The following is a 24993-nucleotide window of genomic DNA, read 5'->3' on the forward strand; positions in this document are numbered from 1 at the left end:
CTGGACCGAATGGGAGCCTGAAGCAAGCAAGATAGTTTGCTGTACAGGGAAAACAGGGAGCGAACCGCGTCTTACCAGGTCTGGATGTATGAAGCTCACAGTGCTCCCAGAGTCAAAGAGGCATGGCGTTTTGTACCCGTTGAGTACATCGAGTTTCGTAGATTCTTTGGTCGTGATTGGTCCAGGGTGACCGCGCTGAGTTGCGGGTAGTCGGCGGCTCGATCAGCTGTGCTGGAGTGGCCCTGTGATGACTGCCCTCTGAGTTCATAGTCGTATTCTTCTGCTGAGTTGTCTGAGCGCGGAGATGCCGATCGGGCCCGTGGATCGCATGTGGCGGGCGGCGAGGAAGATGGTGTCCAAAATGGCAGCCCCCATGAGTCGCACGTGGCCGGCCGCGTGGTGGAGGTTTTCCAAGATGGTGGCCCCCATGGATCGCACGTGGCTGGAGGGGGCGGAGTCGGGGCATAGGCCGCAGCATTTCGGGCCCCGAGGGCCTGCGACTGAGGGGAGCGATTACTTCGAGTCGCTGGGGAGTTGGAAGCTGGGGCCCTTTTAGCGAGGCACACTCTTGCGTAATGGCCTTTTTGCCCGCAGCTGCTGCAGGGCGCGTTGCGGGCCAGGCAGTGCTGCCGCGGGTGCTGGTTCTGGCCGCAGAAATGGCAGGCTGGGGCAGCATAGTGGTTGGCTGGGCGGCCGCGTAGCACAGGCCTGGGGGAGTCGCTGGTCGGGGGCCCATGATTGGGTCGCGGGGTCTGCGGGGAACGAGTTAAGGCTGCGGAAGGAGACCTCCATCGTGGTAGCAGCTTCCACAGTTGTTTCTAAGTCCTGGGCCCCCTTTTCCAGCAGTCGTTGGCGCACATAATTAGACCTGAGGCCCGCTCCAAAAACATCGCGTACAGCAAGTTCCCTGTGTTCAGCCGCGGTAACCGCTTGATAATTACAGTCATTGGACAAATTATTGAGTTCCCTTAGGAATTCGGCGAGTGATTCTGTAGGCCGCTGGCGGCGAGTCGTGAACACATGTCGAGCGTAAACTTCATTAATAGGCCTTACATAAATTTTATCGAGAACTGCTAGCGCTGCAGTATATGAACCGGCCGAGTTTAGTTGCGTAGAGATTCTGTGGCTCACCCTCGCGTGCAGTAGACTTAGCTTCTGTTCCTCTGTCGTTTCGGCTGTGCTCGCTTCTGCCAGGTAGGCCTTGAAGCACCGCAGCCAGTGGGAGAAGATTTCTTTAGACTCTGCATCCTGCGGGTCGAGTTCCAGGCGTCCAGGCTTGAGGGCCGATTCCATGATCGGTCTTTACTGTTCTTAAGTCGATTAAATTGATGGAACCATCAATTCACCAGACACGTGTTTCCGATATGAATCTAGGCTTTAATCGACTTACTTCAGAGCCAGCCTGTTACCCGTTGATGAACTCTTAGTGAACTCAGGCTGACTCTGGACAAGGGTATTTATACAGCAGCACTAGGGGGAGGAGTCGTGGGCGGAGCCAAGGGTGGAGCCCAGTACAAGTTCCTGACTACTCCCAGAGCTACTCCCCCTAATGGTTGGATAACACTACTGCGCTTACAAAGACAGTGTGAATTATCATATCATACATTACATTCACCACAATCTGCTACAAGGACACATCCAGCCCCAGGAATATGAACACAGGCAGGATGGTCCGCTGGGGCCGAACATTTGGCAGCAAGTTCTTGCCACCCACATAAACACTGTGGCTACAAGATACAGAGGCTGGCAATTCTGTGGAGTAACTCACTGTCTGACTCCCCAAGGCCTGTGCACAAGTCTCATGTCAGGACTGTGATGGAATACACTTGCCTGGATAAATGCGGCTTCAACAGCACTCAAGAAGGTGGACACCATCCAGGACAAAGCAGCCCGATTGGTTGGCACCTCATCAACCATCTTCAACGTCCACTCCCTCCACCACCAGCAAACAGTGGCAGCAGTGTGTACCATCTATAAAGTGCACTGTGGAAACTCACCAAGGCTCTTCCACAACCCACAACCCTCTACCACCTGGAAGGGCAAGAAGGACAAATAGATGCATGTGAACACCACCACCTGAAAGTTCCCCTCCAAGCCACACACCACCTTCACTTGGAAATATATATTTTTATATAAATTTAGAGCACCCAATTCTTTTTTTTAAATTAAGGGCAATTTAGCATGGCCAATTCACTTATCCTGCACATCTTTGAGTTAAGAGAGTGAAACCCACGCCGACGTGGGGAGAATGTGCAAACTTCACAAGGACAGTGACCCAGGCCGGGATCGAACCTGGGTTCTCGGCGGCGTGAGGCAGCAGTGCTAACCACTACACCACCATGCTTCCCCCAACTTGGAAATATATTAACGTTCCTTCATCGTCGCTGGGTCAGAATCCAGGAACTCCCTCACTAACAATACTGTGAGTGTTTCGACAACACATTAACAGCAGCGGTTTAAGAATGCAGTTCACCAGTACCTTCTCAAAGCAGTTGAGCACGAGCAATAAAAATGTTGGCTTGCCAGCGGTGCCCATGTCTCATGAAAAAAGATATTTTTTTAAATGGCTAGCACTATTGATTGGAACTGTGGGTAACCCACTGCTGGCATCCCATGCAGCATTACTTTGACTTTAGCATTGCTAAAAGGGGAAGCCAGATGGGCTGTGTTCCCACTTAGAACCACAACAGTGCAGAAGAAGGCCATTTGGCCCATTGAGTCTGCACCGACCCCCTGAAATTGCGCCCAGTCTAGGCCCACCACCCACCCTATCCCCATAACCCAGTAACCCCACGTAACCTTAGGACACCAAGGGGCAATTTAGCATGGCCAATCCACCTAATCTGCACATCTTTGGACTGTGAGAGAAAACCGGAGCACACAGGAAATGCAGGCACGGGGAGAAAGTGCAAACTCCCACATACAGTCACCCGAGGTCAGAATCGAACCTGGGTCCCTGGTGCTGTGAGGCAGTAGTGCTAACCAGTGTGCCCCCATGCCGCCACTTGTGGGGAGACTCATTCCCCCCCCCCCCTCCCCATCTAAGGGCCCCTCTCTTCCCTCACTTGCCTTTCTACTTCTTAATTCCCTGCTCCTTCAGTCTCAGCAAAGCTTGCTGCTTTGTAGACATACCTTTTAACGCTCTCCGGGAGCTTTTTAAGTGTTTGTCCCACTTTGTATGACACTCCCCCTTAATTGCACCCATCACTATAAATTTGACTTCGAGGCAATTTTCCTGTCCTACTAAGTGGTGTTGTCCACCTGTGCATGCATCTAGAGTTGTGAATTATTTTGAAAATGAGGTTAGGCTGTAAAAGTGAATGCTACGTACACTTGAGATTCAAACAGCCCTTAAAGCAGTGCAACCCAAATTAAAAGTGATTTCAATCTGATGACAAAAATTACCCAATCCCGATGTCCAAGACATGCATTTTAGTGCAGCCCACCGACGCCATGGGAAGTAGCATAAAACACGTGCCTCCATATTGTAAGCCTTTGCAATACCTTTCTAAAGAATTCATGTTACATTGTTGGACAAACGCAAGGATAGAGTGCATCTGTGAGTTTCTCCTTAAGCTCTGCTCGCCCACATTGCCAAGATCAATGTAATAACTTGTTTTTAGTCTTGAAAGAAAATTTGTTTGGTGATGGGACATTAACTTGTATCAAGGCAACCCAGATCACTTTACAGTGTTGCATTAATAAAAGTAACAAACCATTAAAGTACAGGAAAGCAACAAGCAGGAAATTATTCCTTGTGACATGTAACTGTATGTAAACACATTGCTCTCACAACCTTGTGTAGATCGAGGGTAGGAAGAGGTTGGGGAGATTCAGTGCAACATGACCATTAACCATGCCTCATCACTGCCTCTAAATCACTTTGCCAAGAGTGCATGCATATTTTTCAATAGAACCACAGAATTTTATGGTACAGAACAGACCCACTGCTACTTTTGCACCAGCATCTTGATGGAACAAAATAGAGCCAATTCCATTGTACTGCACAGTGCCCATAGCTCTTTTGCTTCCTAAGCATTCATTTTTTAAAAATCTAATTAAAAGCCTCATCTCTGCCTCAACAGCTCTCTGTGGTAAAGCATTGCATGCTCCGACAGCCCATTGTGTCATGGAATTTTCATAACCTCTTGCCTCACTCTTTGCAATATTTTAAATTGGCACCCTTTTTGTCACTGATACCACAATCAGAGGAAGGGACCTTTTCCTACTCACTTTGTCAAAAAGTAAGTTCGAAAATCTCTGTTAAACTTCCCCTCAGCCTGATTCAGTCCCAGTGTCTTAAGTCTTCACCATTGATTCACATCATGGGTATTGTTCCAGTGAACCAACCTTGGATATTCTCTTTGGTTTAATTGCTCCTTTTATCATAGGAAACTGCAAACAGTTCTCTCTCTCTCTGGCCGAACCAATGTTTTAATTAAAAGCATAGCCCGCATCACCCGTGTCTGGGTGATGCGAGAAGCCCAGGAATGTCTGGAGTTCAGTGCTCCTGACAAATTTAACAGCAGAACCTCCTTGGCCAGAATTCTCTGTTCCCACCGGCAGCGCACCCCCTGCCCGTGGGTTTCCTAGCAGCATGGGGTGACTTCAATGGGAAATCCCATGGGCAAGAGTCGTGAAGAAAGAATCCCACCACCAGCGAATGACGTGCCACCGAGAAACACGTGGCTGGAGGTCTGGAGAATCCAGCCCGTAACTTTTTATAAATTTTGGTTGCCTGCTGGATTTGAAAGCCAGCAATAGGGTGTCATTGTAATAGAGAATGTACTGGATAAACTCAGCAGGTCTGGCAGCGTCTGTGGAGAAAGAAATAGAGGTAACATTTTGAGTCCCTACGACTCGTCACAGGAGGCCGCATTTGGCAAACGCTGGGAACAATCTTGGCAATCAGAAAAGATTGAGGCAAGGTCGGGGGCAAGGTAGACCCGGCAGATTTTCTTGAGGGGCTGGGAGTGAAAACTCTCCACTCATCCTGGTTCACAAGCAGTGCTGGCAAAGGATTTACCCACATCATCTGACTGCTCCCGCTTCACTTTAGCTGCCATGTTTCCTGAGACCTGGGAATTCCGTCTGCCAGTGTTGACTGCCAAAATCTGAGGAAAAGAGACTCATTAACATTTGACAGTGACAGACCCACCTCCACATTCCAAGCCTCGCTTACTGGGATTCCCTCAAACCCACTGTGGTTAAAAAGAAAGTAGATGCATTTATGGCTGACTGGGATAAGGATATGCCTATTTACTGATTCAAGCCCTACCTGATCCGCTTCTGCCCATTGTAAGGGCATGGTCATGGAGATAAAATCCCCAGCATAATTAATTCTTAGCTCCTGTACTCTTTGCCCCTATTTAGAAAACTCAATGGCCAGCAATTTGCATTTGTGGTGTTGGGATCCTGATCGTTCATGAAATAGGGTGCAAAGACTTTGCGATGTTTCAGTTAGTGGGCGGATTTAGAGGTCGGTAGCACACCCACTAATATTATCAATTGAGATAATCTAAAATGCAATATAGAACATATACCCTGATTTTCAGTGAGCTTTTATGCACCCTGGAAGGGCCACTTGGCCAGACGGCCTTCACGTTTTCAATGGATTGTACACTTAGGGTGGGATAAAAGGCTCACAGGCAAAGGTAAAGGTGAATATTTAGGAGTTTGACATAGTGTTTTGGGGCTAGTTCATTGATAGTTTCTGGTATTTTTGTGATATACTGGAGAACTCTTCTTTTTTTCTTTAAAATAGTTTTATTGAAGTATTTGTAAAATTTTATAACAATAACAAAAAAAAAGAACAGTAAACATTGAACATTAACATGGTGAAAAAATAGACATTTCCCCGAACGGCTCTATCTTCACACACCACATGAAATAACATAAACTAGCACTCACCCCCCCCCCCCCCCCCCCACCCCGCCGTCTTGGAAAGTTGCTACTGCCGACATTTTAAATTTCTCCAAGAAAATCGACGAACAACTTCCACCTCCAGGAGAACCCTAGCATTGATCCTCTTAACGCAAACTTTATTTTCTCGAGGCTGAGAAACCCAGCCATGTCACTAACCCAGGTCTCTACACTCGGGGTTTCGAGTCCCTCCACATTAAAAGGATCCGTATCTGGGCTACCAGGGAGGCAAAGGTCAGAACGTCGGCCCCTTTCACTCCCTGAACTGCCGGGTCTTCTGACACTCCAAAGATCGCCACCTCTGGACTCGGCATCACCCGCGTACCTAGCACCTTGGACATTGCCTTGGCAAACCCCTGCCAGAACCCTCCAGGTTTCGGGTATGCCCAAAACATATGGACATGGTTTGCTGGGCTTCCTGCACACCTCGCACATCTGTCTTCTACCCTGAAAAACTGGCTCATCCTCGCCACCATCATGTATGCCCGGTGTACCACCTTAAACTGAATTAGACTGAGCCTGGCACATGATGAGGAGGAATTGACCCTATTTTGGGCTTCCGCCCTCAGACCTGGCTCTATCACCTCATAACTCCTCCTCCCATTTGCCCTTAAGCTCCTCCACTGGGGTTTCCTCCGCCTCCAACAGCTCCTGGTAGATATCTGACACCTTCCCCTCCCCCACCCAGGTACCGGCAACTACTCTATCCTGTATCCCCATGGCGGCAGAAGCGGGAAGGCCACCACCTGTTTCCTCAGGAAGATCCGCACTTGCAAATATCTAAAGCCGTTCCCTGGCGGCAGTTTAAATTTGTCCTCCAGCGCCTGCAGGCTGGGAAAGCTCCCATCGATAAACAGGTCACCCATCCTTTCGATACCTGCCCTCTGCCAGCTCTGGAACCCGCCATCCATCCTACCCGGTAGAAACCTGAGGTTATTACCTATCGGGGTCCAGACCGACGGGCCTTCCACCCTCTTGTATCTCCTCCACTGCCCCCAGATCTTCAGTGCCGCCACCACCACCGGGCTTGTGGAGGCCGGCGCGAACGGCAGAGGTGCCGTTACCAGCGCTCCCAAACTGATGCCTTTACATGACACCGCCTCCAACCGCTCCCATGCCGACCCCTCCCCCAATACCCACTTCCTAATCATAGCTATATTGGCCGCCCAGTAGTAGTTGCAAAAGTTCGGCAACGCCAGCCCACCCTCCCCCCCAACTGCGTTCCAGCAACACTCTTTTTACTCGCGGGGTCTTATTCGCCCACACAAATCCTGAGATGATCTTATTCACCCACTTGAAAAAGGCCTTAGGATGAAGATGGGGAGGCACTGAAATACAAATAAAAATCTGGGGAGGACCGTACAGGAGAACTCTTCAATTTGCTAGCATTTGCAGAGATCTTCTCCAAATAAGCCCCTTCACTGCAGAAACATCAGCATAAAAATAGGGATTGTATCCCCTGCTGGACGGACCTCCGCAGAAGAGGAGGAAAGGGCCAGAATGGAGAGAAGGCCGCATGCCTGCAGACACCATCCTAGGATTGAGAAGCATAGCCAGAAGGGATGCAGGGTCAGTAGGAAGTGCAAAAGGTTCCCTATTGAAGATGCCATTATTCATCAGGCAGCGTCTACAAGCATTGCTCCTGCTACCTGGACATGCCTGAGGTTCGGTGCCAATGAAGGCTCCATCTCTCCAGGGAGACTGTCACTTTTGTATTTGAGATGATTGGCCCAAAGATTACCTCCAACTGTGTTAATGGCCAGCTTATATCATTGGCTCTTAAGGTCACAGTTGTCCCTGAACCTTTATGCCTCAGGATCTATCCAGGGGTCAGTGGGAGATCTATGTGGTGTAACCCAATCGGCTCCTCAAAGATGGTCACTGATGCTCTGTTCTGAAGGATCAGTAGCTTCATCCACTTCTGGACTGACAAAGTCAACCAGGTTGAGCAAACTAGAGGCTTTGCTACAATTGCTGGATTCCCCATATCCAGGGAGCAATTAGCTGCCTGCATGTGTCCATAAAGACACAAGCAAGAAAGCTGGGTGCCCTCATCAACAGAAAGGGCTTCCACTTCCTTAACGTCCAGATTATGTGTGAGCACAAGGGTCAGATATTGAAGGTTTGTGCTGGGTATCCAAAAAGCTGTCATGATCTCGACATTCTCCATCACTCCCAGGCTTTTCGTTGTTACAGCTGACTTGGATAGCTGGCTCCTGGGCCATGAATGCTATCCACTGAAAAGGTGGCTCATAACTGCACTGAAACAACCAAGGGCAGAAGCTATAATTGCAATCATGCCTCCAAGAAGGCAGCAATTGAGAGGACCATAGGCCTATTCAAGAATTGGTTCCACTGTCTGGACCACTCAGGGAGAGCAATTCAATGTCCTTCTGAGCACGTTTCCCTCATTGTTGTTGTTTGCTGTGCATTGCATAATCTGGTTCTGTCAAGGGGAGCTATTGGAGGATGATGACAGCGATCCAGCTACACAGGCTGCAGAGAATGACTCACATGCTGGGTCTGAGGAGGAGTTGGAGGAGTCCCAGTGTGATGAGCAGGATCCTGATGTTAGGATCCTTAAGGGAGGCAGGGAGACCAGGGAGGCCTTGAGATAGGGGAGTTGAGATGGACAGATCTTTAATCAGTCTGGGAATCAAGGGTTATGGGGATAAAAGCAAGAAAGTGGAGTTGAGGACTGTGATATCAGGTCAGTCATGATCACATTAGATGGCGGGTCAACTCGCTGGGCCAAATGGCCTCCATCTGCCCTTACATCTGATGGTCGCACAAAGGACTTTCAGCTAGTCATCCAAAGCAAGGATTCAAGGTGATGGCAAGGAATAACCCACCTTACTTTTTTTTTTTTTAAATAATTTTTATTGAAATTTTTCGATACAAACATTTACCCCTACTACATTTTAAATTATAACACAACAAATCCCCCCTGGAAAATCCTCCCCACGCCCTCCCCCGCGCGCACCCCCCCACCCTCTCCCCCCCCCCCCCCCCCCCCCCCCCCCCCCCCGCGCTACCAGTCTAGCAACCAACCGTTTTTTCCCTTTCTGCCGATGGCCTCGGGCAGCCATTGCCCGCGACCCCCCGCTGACGTGCTCCCTTCGTTGCTATCCCCCCCCCCCTCCCCTTCCCCCCCCCCCTTTCTCCCCGGGTTGCTGCTGTTTCGGCCTCCAGTTCCTATCTCTGATCCAGAAAGTCAAGGAAGGGCTGCCACCGCCGGAAGAACCCCTGTACCGACCCTCTCAGGGCGAATTTGATTCTTTCCAATTGGATGAAGCTTGCCATGTCGTTTAACCAGGTGTTAACACTTGGTGGCCTTGTGTCCCTCCACTGAATCAAGATCCTTCTCCGAGCTACCAAGGACGCAAAGGCCAATATTCCGGCCTCCCTTGCCTCCTGTACTCCTGGCTCCACCCCAACCCCAAAAATCGCTAGCCCCCACCCTGGTTTGACCCTGGTTCCCACCACTCTCGATACCGTCCCCGCCACCCCCCTCCCAGAACTCCTCCAGTGCCGGACACATCCAGAACATATGTGCATGGTTCGCAGGGCTTCCCGAACACCTGACACACCTGTCCTCACCCCCGAAGAACTGACTCATCCTAGTCCCCGTCATATGGGCTCTGTGCAGCACCTTAAATTGGATGAGGCCCAACCTTGCGCACGACGACGACGAATTGACCCTCTCTAGGGCATCCGCCCATGTCCCATCCTCTATCTGCTCTCCCAGCTCCGCTTCCCACTTGTCTTTCAGCTCCTCTATCGGTACCTCCTCCACCTCCTGCATTATTCTGTAGATGTCCGAGACCTTCCCTTCTCCGACCCAGGCCCCTGACAGCACCCTATCACTCGCCCCTCTATCGGGAAGCAAGGGAAATCCTTCCACCTGTCGTCTGGCAAATGCCTTCACCTGCAGGTATCTAAACGTGTTCCCCGGGGGGAGCTCAAATTTCTCCTCCAGCTCCCCCAGGCTCGCAAACCTCCCCTCTATGAACATGTCCCTCAGTTGCCTGATGCCCGCCCTGTGCCAGCTCTGGAATCCCCCGCCAGTGTTCCCCGGGACAAATCTGTGGTTCCCTCTCAGTGGCGCCGCCATCAGACCCCCCACTTCCCCCCTGTGTCGCCTCCACTGCCCCCAGATTTTAAGGGTGGCCGCCACTACCGGACTCGTGGTATACCTTGTGGGGGGGAGCGGCCATGGTGCCGTTACTAGCGCCCCCAGGCTTGTATTGCCGCAGGACGCCCTCTCCATACGTTTCCAAGCTGCCCCCTCCCCCTCCATCACCCACTTGCGCACCATCGATGCGTTCGCCGCCCAGTAGTATCCGGAAAGATTGGGTAGCGCTAATCCTCCACTGTCCCTACTCCGTTCCAAGAAAATCCTTCTCACTCTAGGGGTGCCATGTGCCCACACATAGCCCATAATGCTGCTAGTTACCTTCTTGAAGAAGGCCCTGGGGAGAAAGATGGGCAAGCACTGGAACAGAAACAAGAACCTCGGGAGGACCGTCATTTTGACTGACTGCACCCTCCCTGCTAGCGACAGCGGTACCATGTCCCACCTCTTGAACTCCTCCTCCATCTGCTCCACCAGCCTTGAAAAGTTCAGCTTGTGGAGGGTCCCCCAGTTCCTTGCCACCTGCACCCCCAAGTACCTGAAGCTCTTTACTGCTCTCTTAAAGGGGAGCCGCCCAATTCCCTCCCCCTGATCTCCTGGGTGTATCACAAAGACCTCACTTTTACCCACATTTAATTTATATCCCGAAAAGTCCCCAAACTCCGCTAGTATTTCCATTACCTCCGGCATTCCCCCTTCCGGGTCCGCCACATATAACAACAAATCATCCGCATAGAGTGATACCCGATGTTCCTCCCCTCCCCTTGTCAGTCCTCTCCACCCCCCTGAACCCCTCAGTGCCATCGCCAACGGTTCGATCGCTAATGCAAATAGTAAGGGGGATAGGGGGCATCCCTGCCTGGTACCTCGATGGAGCCCAAAGTACTCTGACCTCCTCCCGTTTGTAACCACACTCGCCATCGGGGCCGAATACAACAGCTTCACCCACTTGATAAATCCCTCCCCAAACCCAAACCGTTCCAGCGTCTCCCACAGGTATTCCCACTCCACCCTATCGAATGCCTTCTCCGCATCCAGTGCTACCACTATCTCAGCCTCCCCCTCCACTGCTGGCATCATAATCACATTCAACAGTCTCCGGACATTTGTGTTAAGTTGTCGTCCCTTTACGAACCCCGTCTGGTCCTCATGGATTACCCCTGGCACACAATCCTCTATTCTGGTTGCCAGGACCTTTGCCAACAGTTTGGCATCTACATTCAAGAGGGAGATGGGCCTGTAGGACCCGCACTGTACAGGGTCTTTGTCCCGCTTCAGGATCAAGGAGATCAGGGCCTGTGACATTGTCGGGGGCAGAACCCCCCCCTCTCGCGCCTCATTGAAGGCTCGCACCAGCACTGGACCCACCAAGTCCACATACTTCTTATAAAATTCCACCGGGAACCCATCCGGCCCCGGCGCCTTCCCCGCCTGCATCTGGCCTATCCCTTTAACTAGCTCCTGCAGCTCTATCGGCGCCCCCAGCCCCTCCACCCGTATAACCCACCTTACTGATCTTCTGTGTAGAGTCTGCACGTTCTCTCCACATTTGAGTGGGTTTCCCCCGGGTGCTCCAGCTTCCTCCCACAGTCCAAAGATGTGCAGGTTAGGTGGATTGGCCATGCTAAATTGCCCTTAGTGATCAAAAAGGTTAGGAGGGGTTATTGGGTTAGGGGGATAGGGCGGAAGTGAGGGTTTAAGTGGGTCGGTGCAGACTTGATGGGCCGAATGGCCTCCTTCTGCACTGCATGTTCTATGTTAATCTCTCTCGATGAGGCAATTCTGGCACCCTAAAGTCAAAGTCCAACCTCTGAAATAAACTCTGCAGGCCTTCCTCTATGACACGCACAACCCCCAGTCTTTCCCTATTAAATGCACGAAGCACACATTATGTGCTATTGCACAGAATGATACATTTGTATAATGAAGGAAAATATACAAACGAACCATTACACATGTGCCAAGGAAATGCAAATCATCCGTGACAACACTGTATAAGATCAAAGTGACTTAACATTCTGTTTGTGAATGCTACATCTTGGTGACACCCCCTTGCAGCAAAACAGTGCTCACGTTCTGCATGGACTCTTCCAAGACAGGCACCATGGCATGGAGACCCTCAGGGATCTCCTTCTGGTCTGTCAGTGCACCTGCTGGACATCCAGCATCTCCAGCCTGATGGATGACTTCAGAGGCTCATCGCCTGCCTCATGTACAACATCGCCCTGGTCTCCACTCTTCTGACTGCCTGAACCCTGCTGGCTGTCTGCCTCTGCCTGTTCCTCAGCCAAGTGTAATGTTCCTTCCCCACTGTGCACTGCCATCTGACGTGCCTGTATCTGCACTGGTGCATGATGCATGGGGAGGATATGATGTGGGTTCATCTGGAATATTTTCCTCCTTGTGGGTCAAGGGAAGGGGTCCTCTGGGTCCCTCTGTTGTTGTGACGATTAAGCATCTACGGGAGGGGTCAACAATATTATCAACCATCATTGTGAACTCAGAGTGTACGTAGTTTGTTTTCTCTTTAGAATTGACGTCTGGTTGAGCAAATACTTTTGAATGGGGCAGCAATGGGAATAAATACATTTCACATGTCGATCTTACAACCACAGCCTCACATTTCTCAGACTCTACACCACTCTATCATTTACATTGGACTTTACCCTCATCCAACAGCCCTGCCTCTTGCCTCTCCACCATTTGAGGACCTGGCACCACATTCACAGGCCATTTCCAAAGCCTGATCCTCCACATCACAGAGGATCAGTAGGTTTGGTATCCACCCACCAGCCTGTCCTTGCTCCAGCATATTATGGCTTTTTTTCTCCTGTAAGGGATCAAGTGCTTCCATTTGTCTCCCAGAACATGCCATCACATTGCAGCCTCCCCACCCCCAAAGTCACAGCAACAGTTGCCTGGCACACTGTCGCCCATCACCCTGACATACATCCCAGCCATGGGCTATGAAGGCACATGATTTGCCACCCTGCATTTCAGACCGCTGAGTACCAACATGTGCTGCCACCCACAAAGACATCTACCCAAGTTCTAGCTAGAAGCTGTACTCACCCGTCAGAGTGTAGAAAAGGTAATTGAACCTTTTCTCACATTGGATCGACTACGTCATGGCCGCTGACCAGGCGCGCCACCTCCATCTCAGCCTTATTCGTGATGTACGGTGGCCCCCTCTTGCCTCGCTTTGCAGTAGGATGTGAACCTGTCATTTATTACCTTATAGTGATATACCTGTAGATAATATTACATGTACTCAGCAGTATGACCTCCCACCAGCAGGTGGCGTGAGACATAAGTCAGATGACATCCGGCTACAGCAGAAGGTTGTCAGGCATACACAAGGACAGCCATACATCAGGTAGTTCCAGGAGAGACTAATGTAATTCTGTAATAACTTGGTCTGTATAAGATTCACATCATTACCTAACCACGTGTACATTAATAAATCATCGTTCTGGCTAAGTCACCGGCAGCTTTGTAGAGTCATTGCTAGACATGATCACGGAACACAACATGCCTCAGGCACTCATCTGGAAAAAAATGGGGGACAGACTGGATCTGGGCATTCCTGTCATCCTTGGAATGGGATCCGGGCATCAATAACATCTTGCACACCGGAGCAGCGCTTCAAATCTGTGTCAGAGACCAAACAGAATTCCGATTGCAAACAATCTCCCTGAGGCGCTAGACGCAGACTTCCAGCCTGCAGGGAGCTGAATTTAAATCCCCTGCCTGCACCGTTCTTGTTCCCGGCACCCGCCTTCTTCCCGCGCTCCCCGCCCTCCGGCCGTGCTCAGCCTCTCTCAGTCTGCATTTTACACTGGCTGCAAGTTAATTGACCAGCCAGTGTGAAACTGAGTTCGACAGGTGATCACAGGAAAGAAAGGATTCACCATCTGCTTCCGGGCCGACCAATCGTGCACACACACCGTGCTGAATATTCAGGCCAATGTTCTGTTGGTCTTTTTATGGCTTTATCTACCTCAGCAGGCGCTGATGTATTTAATAATAATAATCTTTATTGTCACAAGTGGGTTTATATTAACACAGCAATGAAGTCACTGTGAAAATCCCCCAGTCGCCCCATTCCGGCGCCTGTTCGGGTACACTGAGGGAGAATTCAGAATGTCCAATTCACCTAACAAGCACGTCTTTCGGGACTTGTGGGAGGAAACCGGAGCACCCGGAGGAAACCCACGCAGACACGGGAGAACGTACAGACTCCGCACAGTGACCCAAACCAGGAATCAAACCTGGGACCCTGGCACTGTGAAGCAACAGTGCTAACCACTGTGCTACCGTATTTGAACCTCTCGGTCTGTTTATTCCCAAGCCATCAGCTTATTTTCATTAAATGTATACTCCGTTCCTGCTTCTTCTTTTAACTATGCATAACCACATAACTATCCACATTAACTTGTACTGCCAACTATTTGCCTTGCTCTGCATCTTCCTGAAGTCTTCTATGACATAGCTAGGGAAAAGGGCATTGCAGTGTGAAATGTGAAGAATGGTTTAAATGGTTCAAACATATTTGTTTCTTTTAAATGATACGTTTTTGTTTGTGTTTGAATTGGTGATGGGACTACCCTCACTTTTGACAAAATTCCTGCTGCTTATTGTTATGTTTTTACTTTCTAGTTTAGTTTGAGTCATTACAGGTTGAAAACATTGCAGAGATAATACAAGAATCACTCTTTTAACGAATAACATTGAAAATGTTCATTTAGTCCAAAAGTGACAACAGCATTATGTCATGAGAAAGACATGGATGAGGGGAACCTTTCTGGAACTGTACATGTAAAACTCAGTGGGGTTAATTTTGACTTCAGTGATAAGTAGGGGGTTACCAATTCAGCTCCTGATTGGCATCAAAGAAATTAAAATGAGGAGAAATGTATAACAGTTAGCTACTGAAAAAATAGCTCTTACGCTATCACCCAAAGTCAAAATTACCCAATTATGTGGAAGAGAGGAACCAATTTTTTCTGCCCAGAATACAGCTTATTCATAAAATATTTACAAAACATTTCAAGATGGCCATTGCAGAAAGTGCCGCTCGAGGGCAATGTGTATCGGTGGTGAGACTGGGGGAGTGTAGGAAGGATCTGACAGGGAAGGCCTTTCTCATCGCTGGACAAGTTATGTCTTGGTGCTTAGTTCTGGCGTTGAGGCATTCTACTAAATGAGTTTGACAGTCTGTTCAGGAACCATCCAATAGGATCCATCACCTCCTTCATCTGCAGGGCCACTGTCGTCAAAGATGTTTGTTTCTGCAGAGAGGAACCTAAATTGTTAAATTATTGAAAGGCTTTGGAATATTGACTGACTAGACTTCTGAATTTTCATATCTGATGAACATAAAATGTTTACACATTAGGGGCAGCATGGTAGCATGGTGGTTAGCATAAATGCTTCACAGCTCCAGGGTCCCAGGTTCGATTCCCGGCTGGGTCACTGTCTGTGCGGAGTCTGCACGTCCTCCCCGTGTGTGCGTGGGTTTCCTCCGGGTGCTCTGGTTTCCTCCCACAGTCCAAAGATGTGCGGGTTAGGTGGATTGGCCATGCTAAATTGCCCGTAGTGTCCTAAAATGTAAGGTTAAGGGGGGGTTGTTGGGTTACGGGTATAGGGTGGATACGTGGGTTTGAGTAGGGTGATCATTGCTCGGCACAACATCGAGGGCCGAAGGGCCTGTTCTGTGCTGTACTGTTCTGTGTTCTGTGTTCTGTGTGACTCCATAGGGGGAAGGATTTTGTTCAGGTAGAGCTGCTTCTCGGTGCCAGTGGAGTAAACACTTCAAAGGCAACAGATTATGGAGCATTTATAAGAATAAAAACATTGCAGAAGTAAATTGTCAAAAATAGCATTGTAAAGCTCCCTTCATTGATATCGTGGAAGAATGGAGCAAAGGCTGCTCAGGCCACGTTCCGCAGCAGTGCCCGTGACCAGGGAATTGATGCAGCCTCTAGAAGTGGCATCACGTGAACACAATCCTTGCCCCATTTCTCCGCCTCCCATAATGTTAGGCGACTGAATCTAAGTCAATGTACAGCTGCAGTGCCTGTTAATTCTGCCGATGTGCTTAGTGTCAGCAGTGGCTTGGTGGGTTGCACCGTTCTCTCTGACTCAAAGTTTATGGGTTTAAGTCTCCTTTCAGGACTTGAGCACAAACGCTAGGCTGACGTTGCAGTAGAGTACCGAGGTATTGTTGAAGGTGCCATCTTTCAGTTGAGATGTTAAACTAAGGCCCCGTCTGCTCTCAGATGGATGCTGTAAATGATCCATGGTACTATCTTGACAAAGAGCGAGAGACTTGTCCCTGGTGTCCTGGCTAATATTTATCGTTCAATCCACATCACAAAAAAAGATTATCTGGCCATGATCACATCGTTGTTTATTGATGAGAAAATACATTTTGTTGAAGCTTTTCATCTTGTAGGCTCTACGTCCCAAGGATTGGCAGATTCTATCAAACAGCATGTACCTTCTGCTATTTGTACCAGGCAAGATACAGACCCTAGTGATGTTTGCAAAACTCAAAACACAGTGTCCAACATTAGATGTGATTCTGTGATTGGACAACATTTGCTAAATACTCCTCAGTGTGCTGAAACTTATGCTGACAACCAATTTAAGATGGCCAGTTGAGGTTGCAGTGTTGTACATTTGTATGTATTGGATACTACATATATTAATACACAGGGCCATGTTCTTTGCAGATTGAAAGAACATGTGCACACATTGCACCTGTTTCAGCTAAACAAAATAAGTGACAGGCACTCGCTGGTTCATTTCTCAGGGCAATGCCATGATTAATCAGAATCAAAGTCATTGAATCATACAGGTTTACAGCACAAAACAAGGCCCTTCAGCCCATCATGTTCACGCCAGCCATCAAATACCTAACTGTTTTTTAAAAAATCCAATTAAGGGACAATTAGCGTGGCCAATTCATCTACCCTGCACATCTTTGGGTTGTGGGGTGAGACCGACACAGACATGGAGAGAATGTGCAAACTCCACACGGACAGTGACCCAGGGCTGGGACTGAACCCGGTTCCTCGGCGCCATGAGGAAGTAGTGCTAACCACTGCACCACCGTGCTGCCCTCTCCTATCTATTCGAACCCCGGGCGCGATTCTCCGATGCCCACGACGGGTCGGAGAATAGCAGGAGGGCCTTCCCGACATTTTTCCCACCCTCCCGCTATTCTCCCCCCCCCACCCCCCCCCCCCCCCCCCACGGCCGCCCCATGACACGAATCGCTGCTCGCCGTTTTTTACGGTGAGCAGCGATTCTCCCCAGGCCGATGGGCCGAGTTCCAAGGCCTTTACGGCCGTTTTCACGAACGCAATCACACCTGCTCTCACTATTCGTGAAAACTGCTGCAAAGTGCCATCCCGGACAACCATGGCACCGATTGGCACGGCCGCACCATGGCCGTGCCAAGAGTGGCTTGGGCCTGCGATCGGTGGGCACCGATCGCGGGCAGCGGGTCCGATACCCATGCACTATTTGTTCCTCCGCCGCCCCGCAGGATCAGTCCGCGGGGCGGCTGAGGGGCATGACGGGCCGCGCATGCGCGGGTTGGAGCCGTCCAACCAGCGCATGCGTGGCTGACGTCATCGTGCGCGTCAGCCGCCGTGACGCTTGGCGCGCGGGCTTAGCGACGGTCGCTAAGCCCGCGATGCCGTGCTTCACGGGGCCGCGCTGCTAGCCCCGCCCGGGGGGAGAATCAGGTCCCGGGAGGGGGCGCGGAGGCTGCCGCGAAACACAGCCAGTTTCATGGCAGCCTTTACGACTCGCCACATTTGCGGAGAATCGCGCCCCCATCTTCCAACACTTGGTCCATAACCTTGTATGCTATGGTGTATCAAGTGCTCATCTAAATGCTTCTTCAGTGTTATGGGGCGTTGCATCTCTACTACCTTTTCAAGCAGTGAATTTCAGATTCCCATCACCCTCTGGGTGATATGGTTTTTCCTTATATCCCCTCTAATTCTCCTTCCTTTTACTTTAGATCCAATCTCCCTGGTAATTGACTCTTTATTGAGGGGAAATGTTCCTTCCTAGCTATTCTTATCCATGTCCCTCATAATTTTGTACACCTCGATCAGGTCGCCCCTCAGCCTTTTCTGCTCTAAGGAAAAGATTCCACCACACTGAGGCCAGGTGGCTACTGTGAGCGAAACCAATCAAATTAACCCAACAACTGCAAGAGCCAATCATCAAAGTAGAAAAATCCTGACCCTGTCTTTGGGTCATGGTCATTTGGGTCCAAAACCAAGCTTCTGGAATATTTTGTTGCTAGCTGAGTACTAAAGACTCTTGAGGCAAGAAACACGTGTTCATGTGTCTGCAAGTGAGATCGTGCCCAAGGCTTGAAGGTTGCACTACAGCAGATTGAACACCCAAATGAAGTTGGAAAATGTATTGTCCTGAGTTACTAAGTGTACCTTTCCCTTTAATAGGGTATCCTGTCTTGCCTTAATTAGTTAAGCCTTGTCAGAAACAAAGGATATTTATCAAGTCACTTCTCTATCACTGGCAAATTAGGGTGGCTGAATTCAATTATGTTATTGTGAACAAAAATCAGAATAGGATCAGATTAGAAAAGGAAGGTTTGAAGTGGAGTTCCCCTGGGGCCGGTGTTGGGACCCTTGGATTTCCTGATGTATATTACCTGGTTAAAAGTTGAAAATAATGCTTGCCAGTTAACTGTCAGTCACCATTAACTAGTGCATTCTCCATGGCAACACCTTGACCAATCAGAATCCATTTGAACAACCATTCAGCACTCTCAACTCATACAGTACAATGTTGTTGTTTCCCTGACATTGTTGTTCTTGTGATTGATCTGCTGAGTGCAAGATGAAAAGCTTTGATAAAATGGGCTGGATTCTCCACCCGGGATGCCCGCAATGCACTCCCTGATGGGATGGAGAATCGGGCGTCGGGGCAAAATCAGGATTGGCGGCGGGCGTCAACCCAAACGCAATGCTCCAAACGCCCGCTGGCACCTTGAACGGGTTTCATGCTGCACACCAGAGGGAGCATGTAAATAAATACAAATGAATCGTAATGACCCATTTGCATCAATTTAGTTGCCCTGGCGCCCTACTCTGCCCTCCTATGATTCTCCAGTCCGCACGGCTGGGAATCACGTGGGCGTGGTTCATTTGTAGTCTCGACAATCATGGCCCTGGCCCTGTCGTGGGGCCCTTGTTGTGGACCGAAGGGGCTCCTTGATCCACCGTGAGTTCCACCACTCCAGGGCGACAATGGTAGGGACAATTCAAGCCCATCCGTGGCCCAACCTCACCCTCCCCGCACTGCAAGTTGACCCTGAACCTGCCTTGTACCACACAGCAGCCCCAACCCCAGGATAGCCTTGGTGCCCGCCCACCCTCAAATACAGGGGTAACCCGGCCTGCCCCTTCCAAGGACCCCTCTGATAGAAAACCTCCCTAAAGGGACCAATGTAATAGGGAGACCCCCACAGGCACCCATGTGATAGGGACTCCCCCACTGAGACACCTGTAATAGGGAAACACCCCAAAGAAACCCCTGAGATATGGAGATGCCAGATAGGGACCCCTGTGATAGTGAGGCCTCCCACCGGGGCCCCCTGATGAAAGGGCCCCCCAGGGACCATCTGACTAAAAAAATGTCCCCCCCACCCACAGACTCCCCCAGAAAAGCAACCCCTGTCTAGAAGCTAGACAACTGTTCTGACAGTGGTCGTGGGAATCATTATAGCTGTAATACTTGCCTTGCAGCTCCACATGTCTATTCTTCGAAGGAGAACAGCAATGACTTGCGTCTGGTTCTCACAGATCCACTATCTGCAACTATTCATAGCTTTCCAGAGGTGGTCTGTGATTGACAGCTCATAAAAGCCAACTGCAGCTATGATCCATTCATATCCCTTCATCCGTGGTGAAACCCCAATATTTGTAAACATTGACCACATCAAAGAGATGGAAGTGCACTAAGTGCATTCCAATGACTGAAGCGTGTGATTTCACTGCACTTACCGCTTTGATGTGGTCAAAGCTTATAAGCATTGGGGTTTCACTGCTTAGGCCACTGAAAGGTGAAAGGATATGAATGGATCAAAGCTGCAGATGGTTTTTGTCAGCTGTCAATCACAGACCACTACTCCAAAGCTATGAATGGCTTGCAGATAGTGGACCAGTGGGAACAGATGCAGGCACAGTTGCTCTCTTTGGAGGAATGGACACGTGGAGTGCAAAGTACGTTTTACAGCTATAAAGCTTCCCACTGCTTCTATCTGGACTGTCCCCCAGCTTCCAGACAGGGATCTCGTTTCTGGGGAGAATGTCTGTGTGGGGAGTTCTGTGTGTGTGGGTGGGTCTGTGGAAGGGGTTCATTTAGGCAGGGTGTCCCTGTGGGAGGTCCCCCTATTACAGGGGTCGCTGCTGGGTTGTCCCCCAATTACAGAGGACCTGGGGGGGGGGGTGCATGCTGGATCACCCCCGTATGTGGGGCAGGGGGGGTACCCAGGCAATCTAGGAATGGGGGGGCTGCTATGCAGTGATTGGGTCGAGGCAGTGCCGGGTGTTGCACGTTTTACTTGAGTGTATTACGCGTTTATTGGAGTGTATTAACACGCCTCCGTTTAAAGGCCGTGTGCTTAACACTACTACAGCTCTGTGTATGTATTTTCAGCTCGGAGTCGCCAGGTGCCGTATTTAGACACCTCACAAGTAGGTCAAGGTCAGGTTCAAAGTAATAAAACTATACACCGATTAGTAAGTTCAAACGATTAATATTTATTATACAAATATAATAAATACGCATGCATACGCTAAAGACTAATACTTATTTCTACTATTAAACGACTAAATACTTATCTAAGTAGGAACCAGCAAGGTCAGGGGACAAGGCCTTTGTTCCTTTCCGGACTGCACCTTCTGTTCTCTAATAGTCGGCTAGAGTATAGGTAATGCCGGGGTCATGTAGCGAGCGTCATTTGGCACTTACTGAACGATGGCTGGTGCTCAACGGCCGGTGATGAAAGACAGGATCTGGAGGCTGGAGTCGGAGTCAGAACAGCAGTCCAAGCCGGAGCACAAAAACAGACAGAACTACCTTTATAGGTCCCCCAATGTCCGTGCCTCTTCGGGGCGGGCCTTTACCTGCCATGTATCGATTGGGTCATTTCCCAATCGATATCTTACAAATCCCCCAATCTGAGGGTCTCTTCTCGATGGGTGGGGCGGTCTCTAGGGTCTTTTGTGATGGATACTTCTGGTGCCGTTTCGTCTGGGCGTCCACTCAAAGTATCCATTCAAACTCAAATGTTGCTATTGTGTGGGCCCAGATCTGGATCGCCTCATTACTATGCAAAGCGTTTTGCTATTTACACCTTTGGTTGAGATCTTGCACCTGGCCATAAACTGGTTTCTATACGTGCAGAATGCTAATTAGCCTTTTGCAAACTGCTTGTCCTGGCTAAAACTGTTTTCTCCCTACAGCCTTAGCAGTTCTCCATTTTGGTAGCCCAGTGTCCATCTTAGGTGGCTACACGGGGGGGGGGGGGGGGGGGGGGGGGGAGGGCGGGGTTGTGGCCGGCCGTGGGACTCCACTATTGGGCCGCTTGCTCAAGATGGCGTCCTGATAGCAGGAATACCTGGGAATCCCTCATATTCCACAGCATGTATAAATTTGCATGGCATTTAGAGAGAAATACAGCACAGAACAGGCCCTTCGGCCCACGATGTTGCGCCGAACTTTTGTCCTAGGTTAATCATAGAATTTTGGACAATTTTTCATGGCCAATCCACCCAACTTGCACATCTTTGGACTGTGGGAGGAAACCGGAGCACCGGGAGGAAACCCACGCAGTCACGGGGAGGATGTGCAGACTCCACACAGACAGTGACCCAAGTCGAAATCGAACTTGGGACCCTGGAGCTGTGAAGCAATTGTGCTACCCACAATGCTACCGTGCTGCCCTTAAGAAGTTAACCTACACTCCCTTATTCTACCCTAATCCAAGTACCTATCCAATAGCCGCTTGAAGGTCCATAAATTTTCCGACTCAACTACTACCACAGGCAGTGCATTCCATGCCCCCACTACTCTCTGGGTAAAGAACCTACCTCTGACATCCCCTCTATATCTTCCACCATTTATCTTAAATTTATGTCCCCTTGTAATGGTGTGTTCCACCCGGGGAAAAAGTCTCTGACTGTCTACTCTATCTATTCCCCTGATCATCTTATAAACCTCTATCAAGTCGCCCCTCATCCTTCTCCGTTCTAATGAGAAAAGGCCTAGCACCCTCAACCTTTCCTCGTATGACCTACTCTCCATTCCAGGCAACATCCTGGTAAATCTCCTTTGCACCTTTTCCAAAGCTTCCACATCCTTCCTAAAATGAGGTGACCAGAACTGCACACAGTACTCCAAATGTGGCCTGACCAAGGTTTTGTACAGCTGCATCATCACCTCACAGCTCTTAAATTCAATCCCTCTGCTAATGAACGCTAGCACACCATAGGCCTTCTTCACAGCTCTATCCACTTGAGTGGCAACTTTCAAAGAACTATGAACATAGACCCCAAGATCTCTCTGCTCCTCCACATTGCCAAGAACCCTACCATTAACCCTGTATTCCGCATTCAGATTTGTCCTTCCAAAATGGACAACCTCACAATTGTCAGGGTTAAACTCCATCTGCCACTTCTCAGCCCAGCTCTGCATTCTATCTATGTCTCTTTGAAGCCGACAACAGCCCTCCTCACTATCCACAACTCCACCAATCTTCGTATCATCTGCAAATTTACTGACCCACCCTTCAACTCCCTCATCCAAGTCGTTAATGAAAATCACAAACAGCAGAGGACCCAGAACTGATCCCTGCGGTACGCCACTGATAACTGGGCTCCAGGCTGAATATTTGCCATCCACCACAACTCTCTGTCTTCTATCGGTTAGCCAGTTTGTTATCCAACTGGCCAAATTTCCCACTATCCCATGCCTCCTTACTTTCTGCATAAGCCTACCATGGGGAACCTTATCAAATGCCATACTAAAATCCATGTACACTACATCCACTGCTTTACCTTCATCCACATGCTTGGTCACCTCCTCAAAGAATTCAATAAGACTTGTAAGGCAAGACCTACCCCTCACAAATCCGTGCTGACTATCCCTAATCAAGCAATGCCTTTCCAGATGCTCAGAAATCCTATCCCTCAGTACCCTTTCCATTACTTTGCCTACCACCGAAGTAAGACTAACTGGCCTGTAATTCCCAGGGTTATCCCTATTCCCTTTTTTGAACAGGGGCACGACATTCGCCACTCTCCAATCCTCTGGTACCACCTCTGTTGACAGCGAGGATGAAAAGATCATTGCCAACGGCTCTGCAATTTCATTTCTTGCTTCCCATAGAATCCTTGGATATATCCCGTCAGGCCCGGGGGACTTGTCTATCCTCAAGTTTTTCAAAACGCGCAACACATCTTCCTTCCTGACAAGTATCTCCTCAAGGTTATCAGTCTGCTTCACGCTGTCCTCTCCAACAATATGGCCCCTCTCATTTGTAAATACTGAAGAAAAATACTTGTTCAAGACCTCTCCTATCTCTTCAGACTCAATACACAATCTCCCGCTACTGTCCTTAATCGGACCTACCCTCGCTCTAGTCATTCTCATATTTCTCACATATGTGTAAAAGGCCTTGGGGTTTTCCTTGATCCTACCCGCCAAAGATTTTTCATGCCCTCTCTTAGCTCTCCTAATCCCTTTCTTCAGTTCCCTCCTGGCTATCTTGTATCCCTCTAGCTCCCTGTCTGAACCTTGTTTCTTCAGCCTTACATAAGTCTCCTTCTTCCTCTTAACAAGACATTCAACCTCTCTTGTCAACCATGGTTCCCTCACTCGACCATCTCTTCCCTGCCTGACAGGGACATACATATCAAAGACACGCAGTACCTGTTCCTTGAACAAGTTCCACATTTCACTTGTGTCCTTCCCTGACAGCCTATGTTCCCAACTTCTGCACTTCAATTCTTGTCTGACAGCATTGTATTTACCCTTCCCCCAATTATAAACCTTGCCCTGTTGCTCGCACCTATCCCTCTCCATTACTAAAGTGAAAGTCACAGAATTGTGGTCACTACCTCCAAAATGCTCCCCCACTAACAAATCTATCACCTGCCCTGGTTCATTACCAAGGACTAAATCCAATATGGCCTCCCCTCTGGTCGGACAATCTACATACTGTGTTAGAAAAGCTTCCTGGACACACTGCACAAACACTACCCCATCCAAACTATTTGATCTAAAGAGTTTCCACTCAATGTTTGGGAAGTTGAAGTCGCCCATGACTACTACCCTGTGACTTCTGCACCTTTCCAAAATCTGTTTCCCAATCTGTTCCTCCACATCTCTGCTGCTATTGGGGGGCCTATAGAAAACTCCCAACAAGGTGACTGCTCCTTTCCTATTTCTAACTTCAACCCATATTACCTCAGTAGGCACATCCTCCTCGAACTGCCTTTCTGCAGCTGTTATACTATCTCTAATTAACAATGCCACCCCCCCACCTCTTTTACCATCCTCCCTAATCTTGTTGAAACATCTATAACCAGGGACCTCCAACAACCATTTCTGCCCCTCTTCTATCCAAGTTTCTGTGATGGCCACCACATCGTAGTCCCAAGTACAGATCCATGCCTTAAGTTCACCCACCTTATTCCTGATGCTTCTTGCATTAAAGTATACACACTTCAACCCATCTCCTTGCCTGCAAGTACTCTCCTTTGTCATTGTTACCTTCCCCACTGCATCACTATGTGCTTTGGCATCCTGACTATCGTCTACCTTAGTTGCTGGACTACAGATCCGGTTCCCATTCCCCTGCCAAATTAGTTTAAACCCTC

The 24993-nt window shown here is 49.3% G+C and overlaps 1 protein-coding gene across 3 annotated transcripts in view; it reads left to right on the forward strand.

Annotated features, from left to right (window-relative positions):
- Positions 1–24993, forward strand: part of mn1b (meningioma 1b) — a 248643-nt gene that overhangs the window by 163987 nt on the left and 59663 nt on the right. The gene's annotated exons all lie outside the window — the stretch shown is intronic.

Source organism: Scyliorhinus canicula, chromosome 1 (assembly GCF_902713615.1).
Source record: "Scyliorhinus canicula chromosome 1, sScyCan1.1, whole genome shotgun sequence".
NCBI classification, from domain to species: domain Eukaryota; kingdom Metazoa; phylum Chordata; class Chondrichthyes; order Carcharhiniformes; family Scyliorhinidae; genus Scyliorhinus; species Scyliorhinus canicula.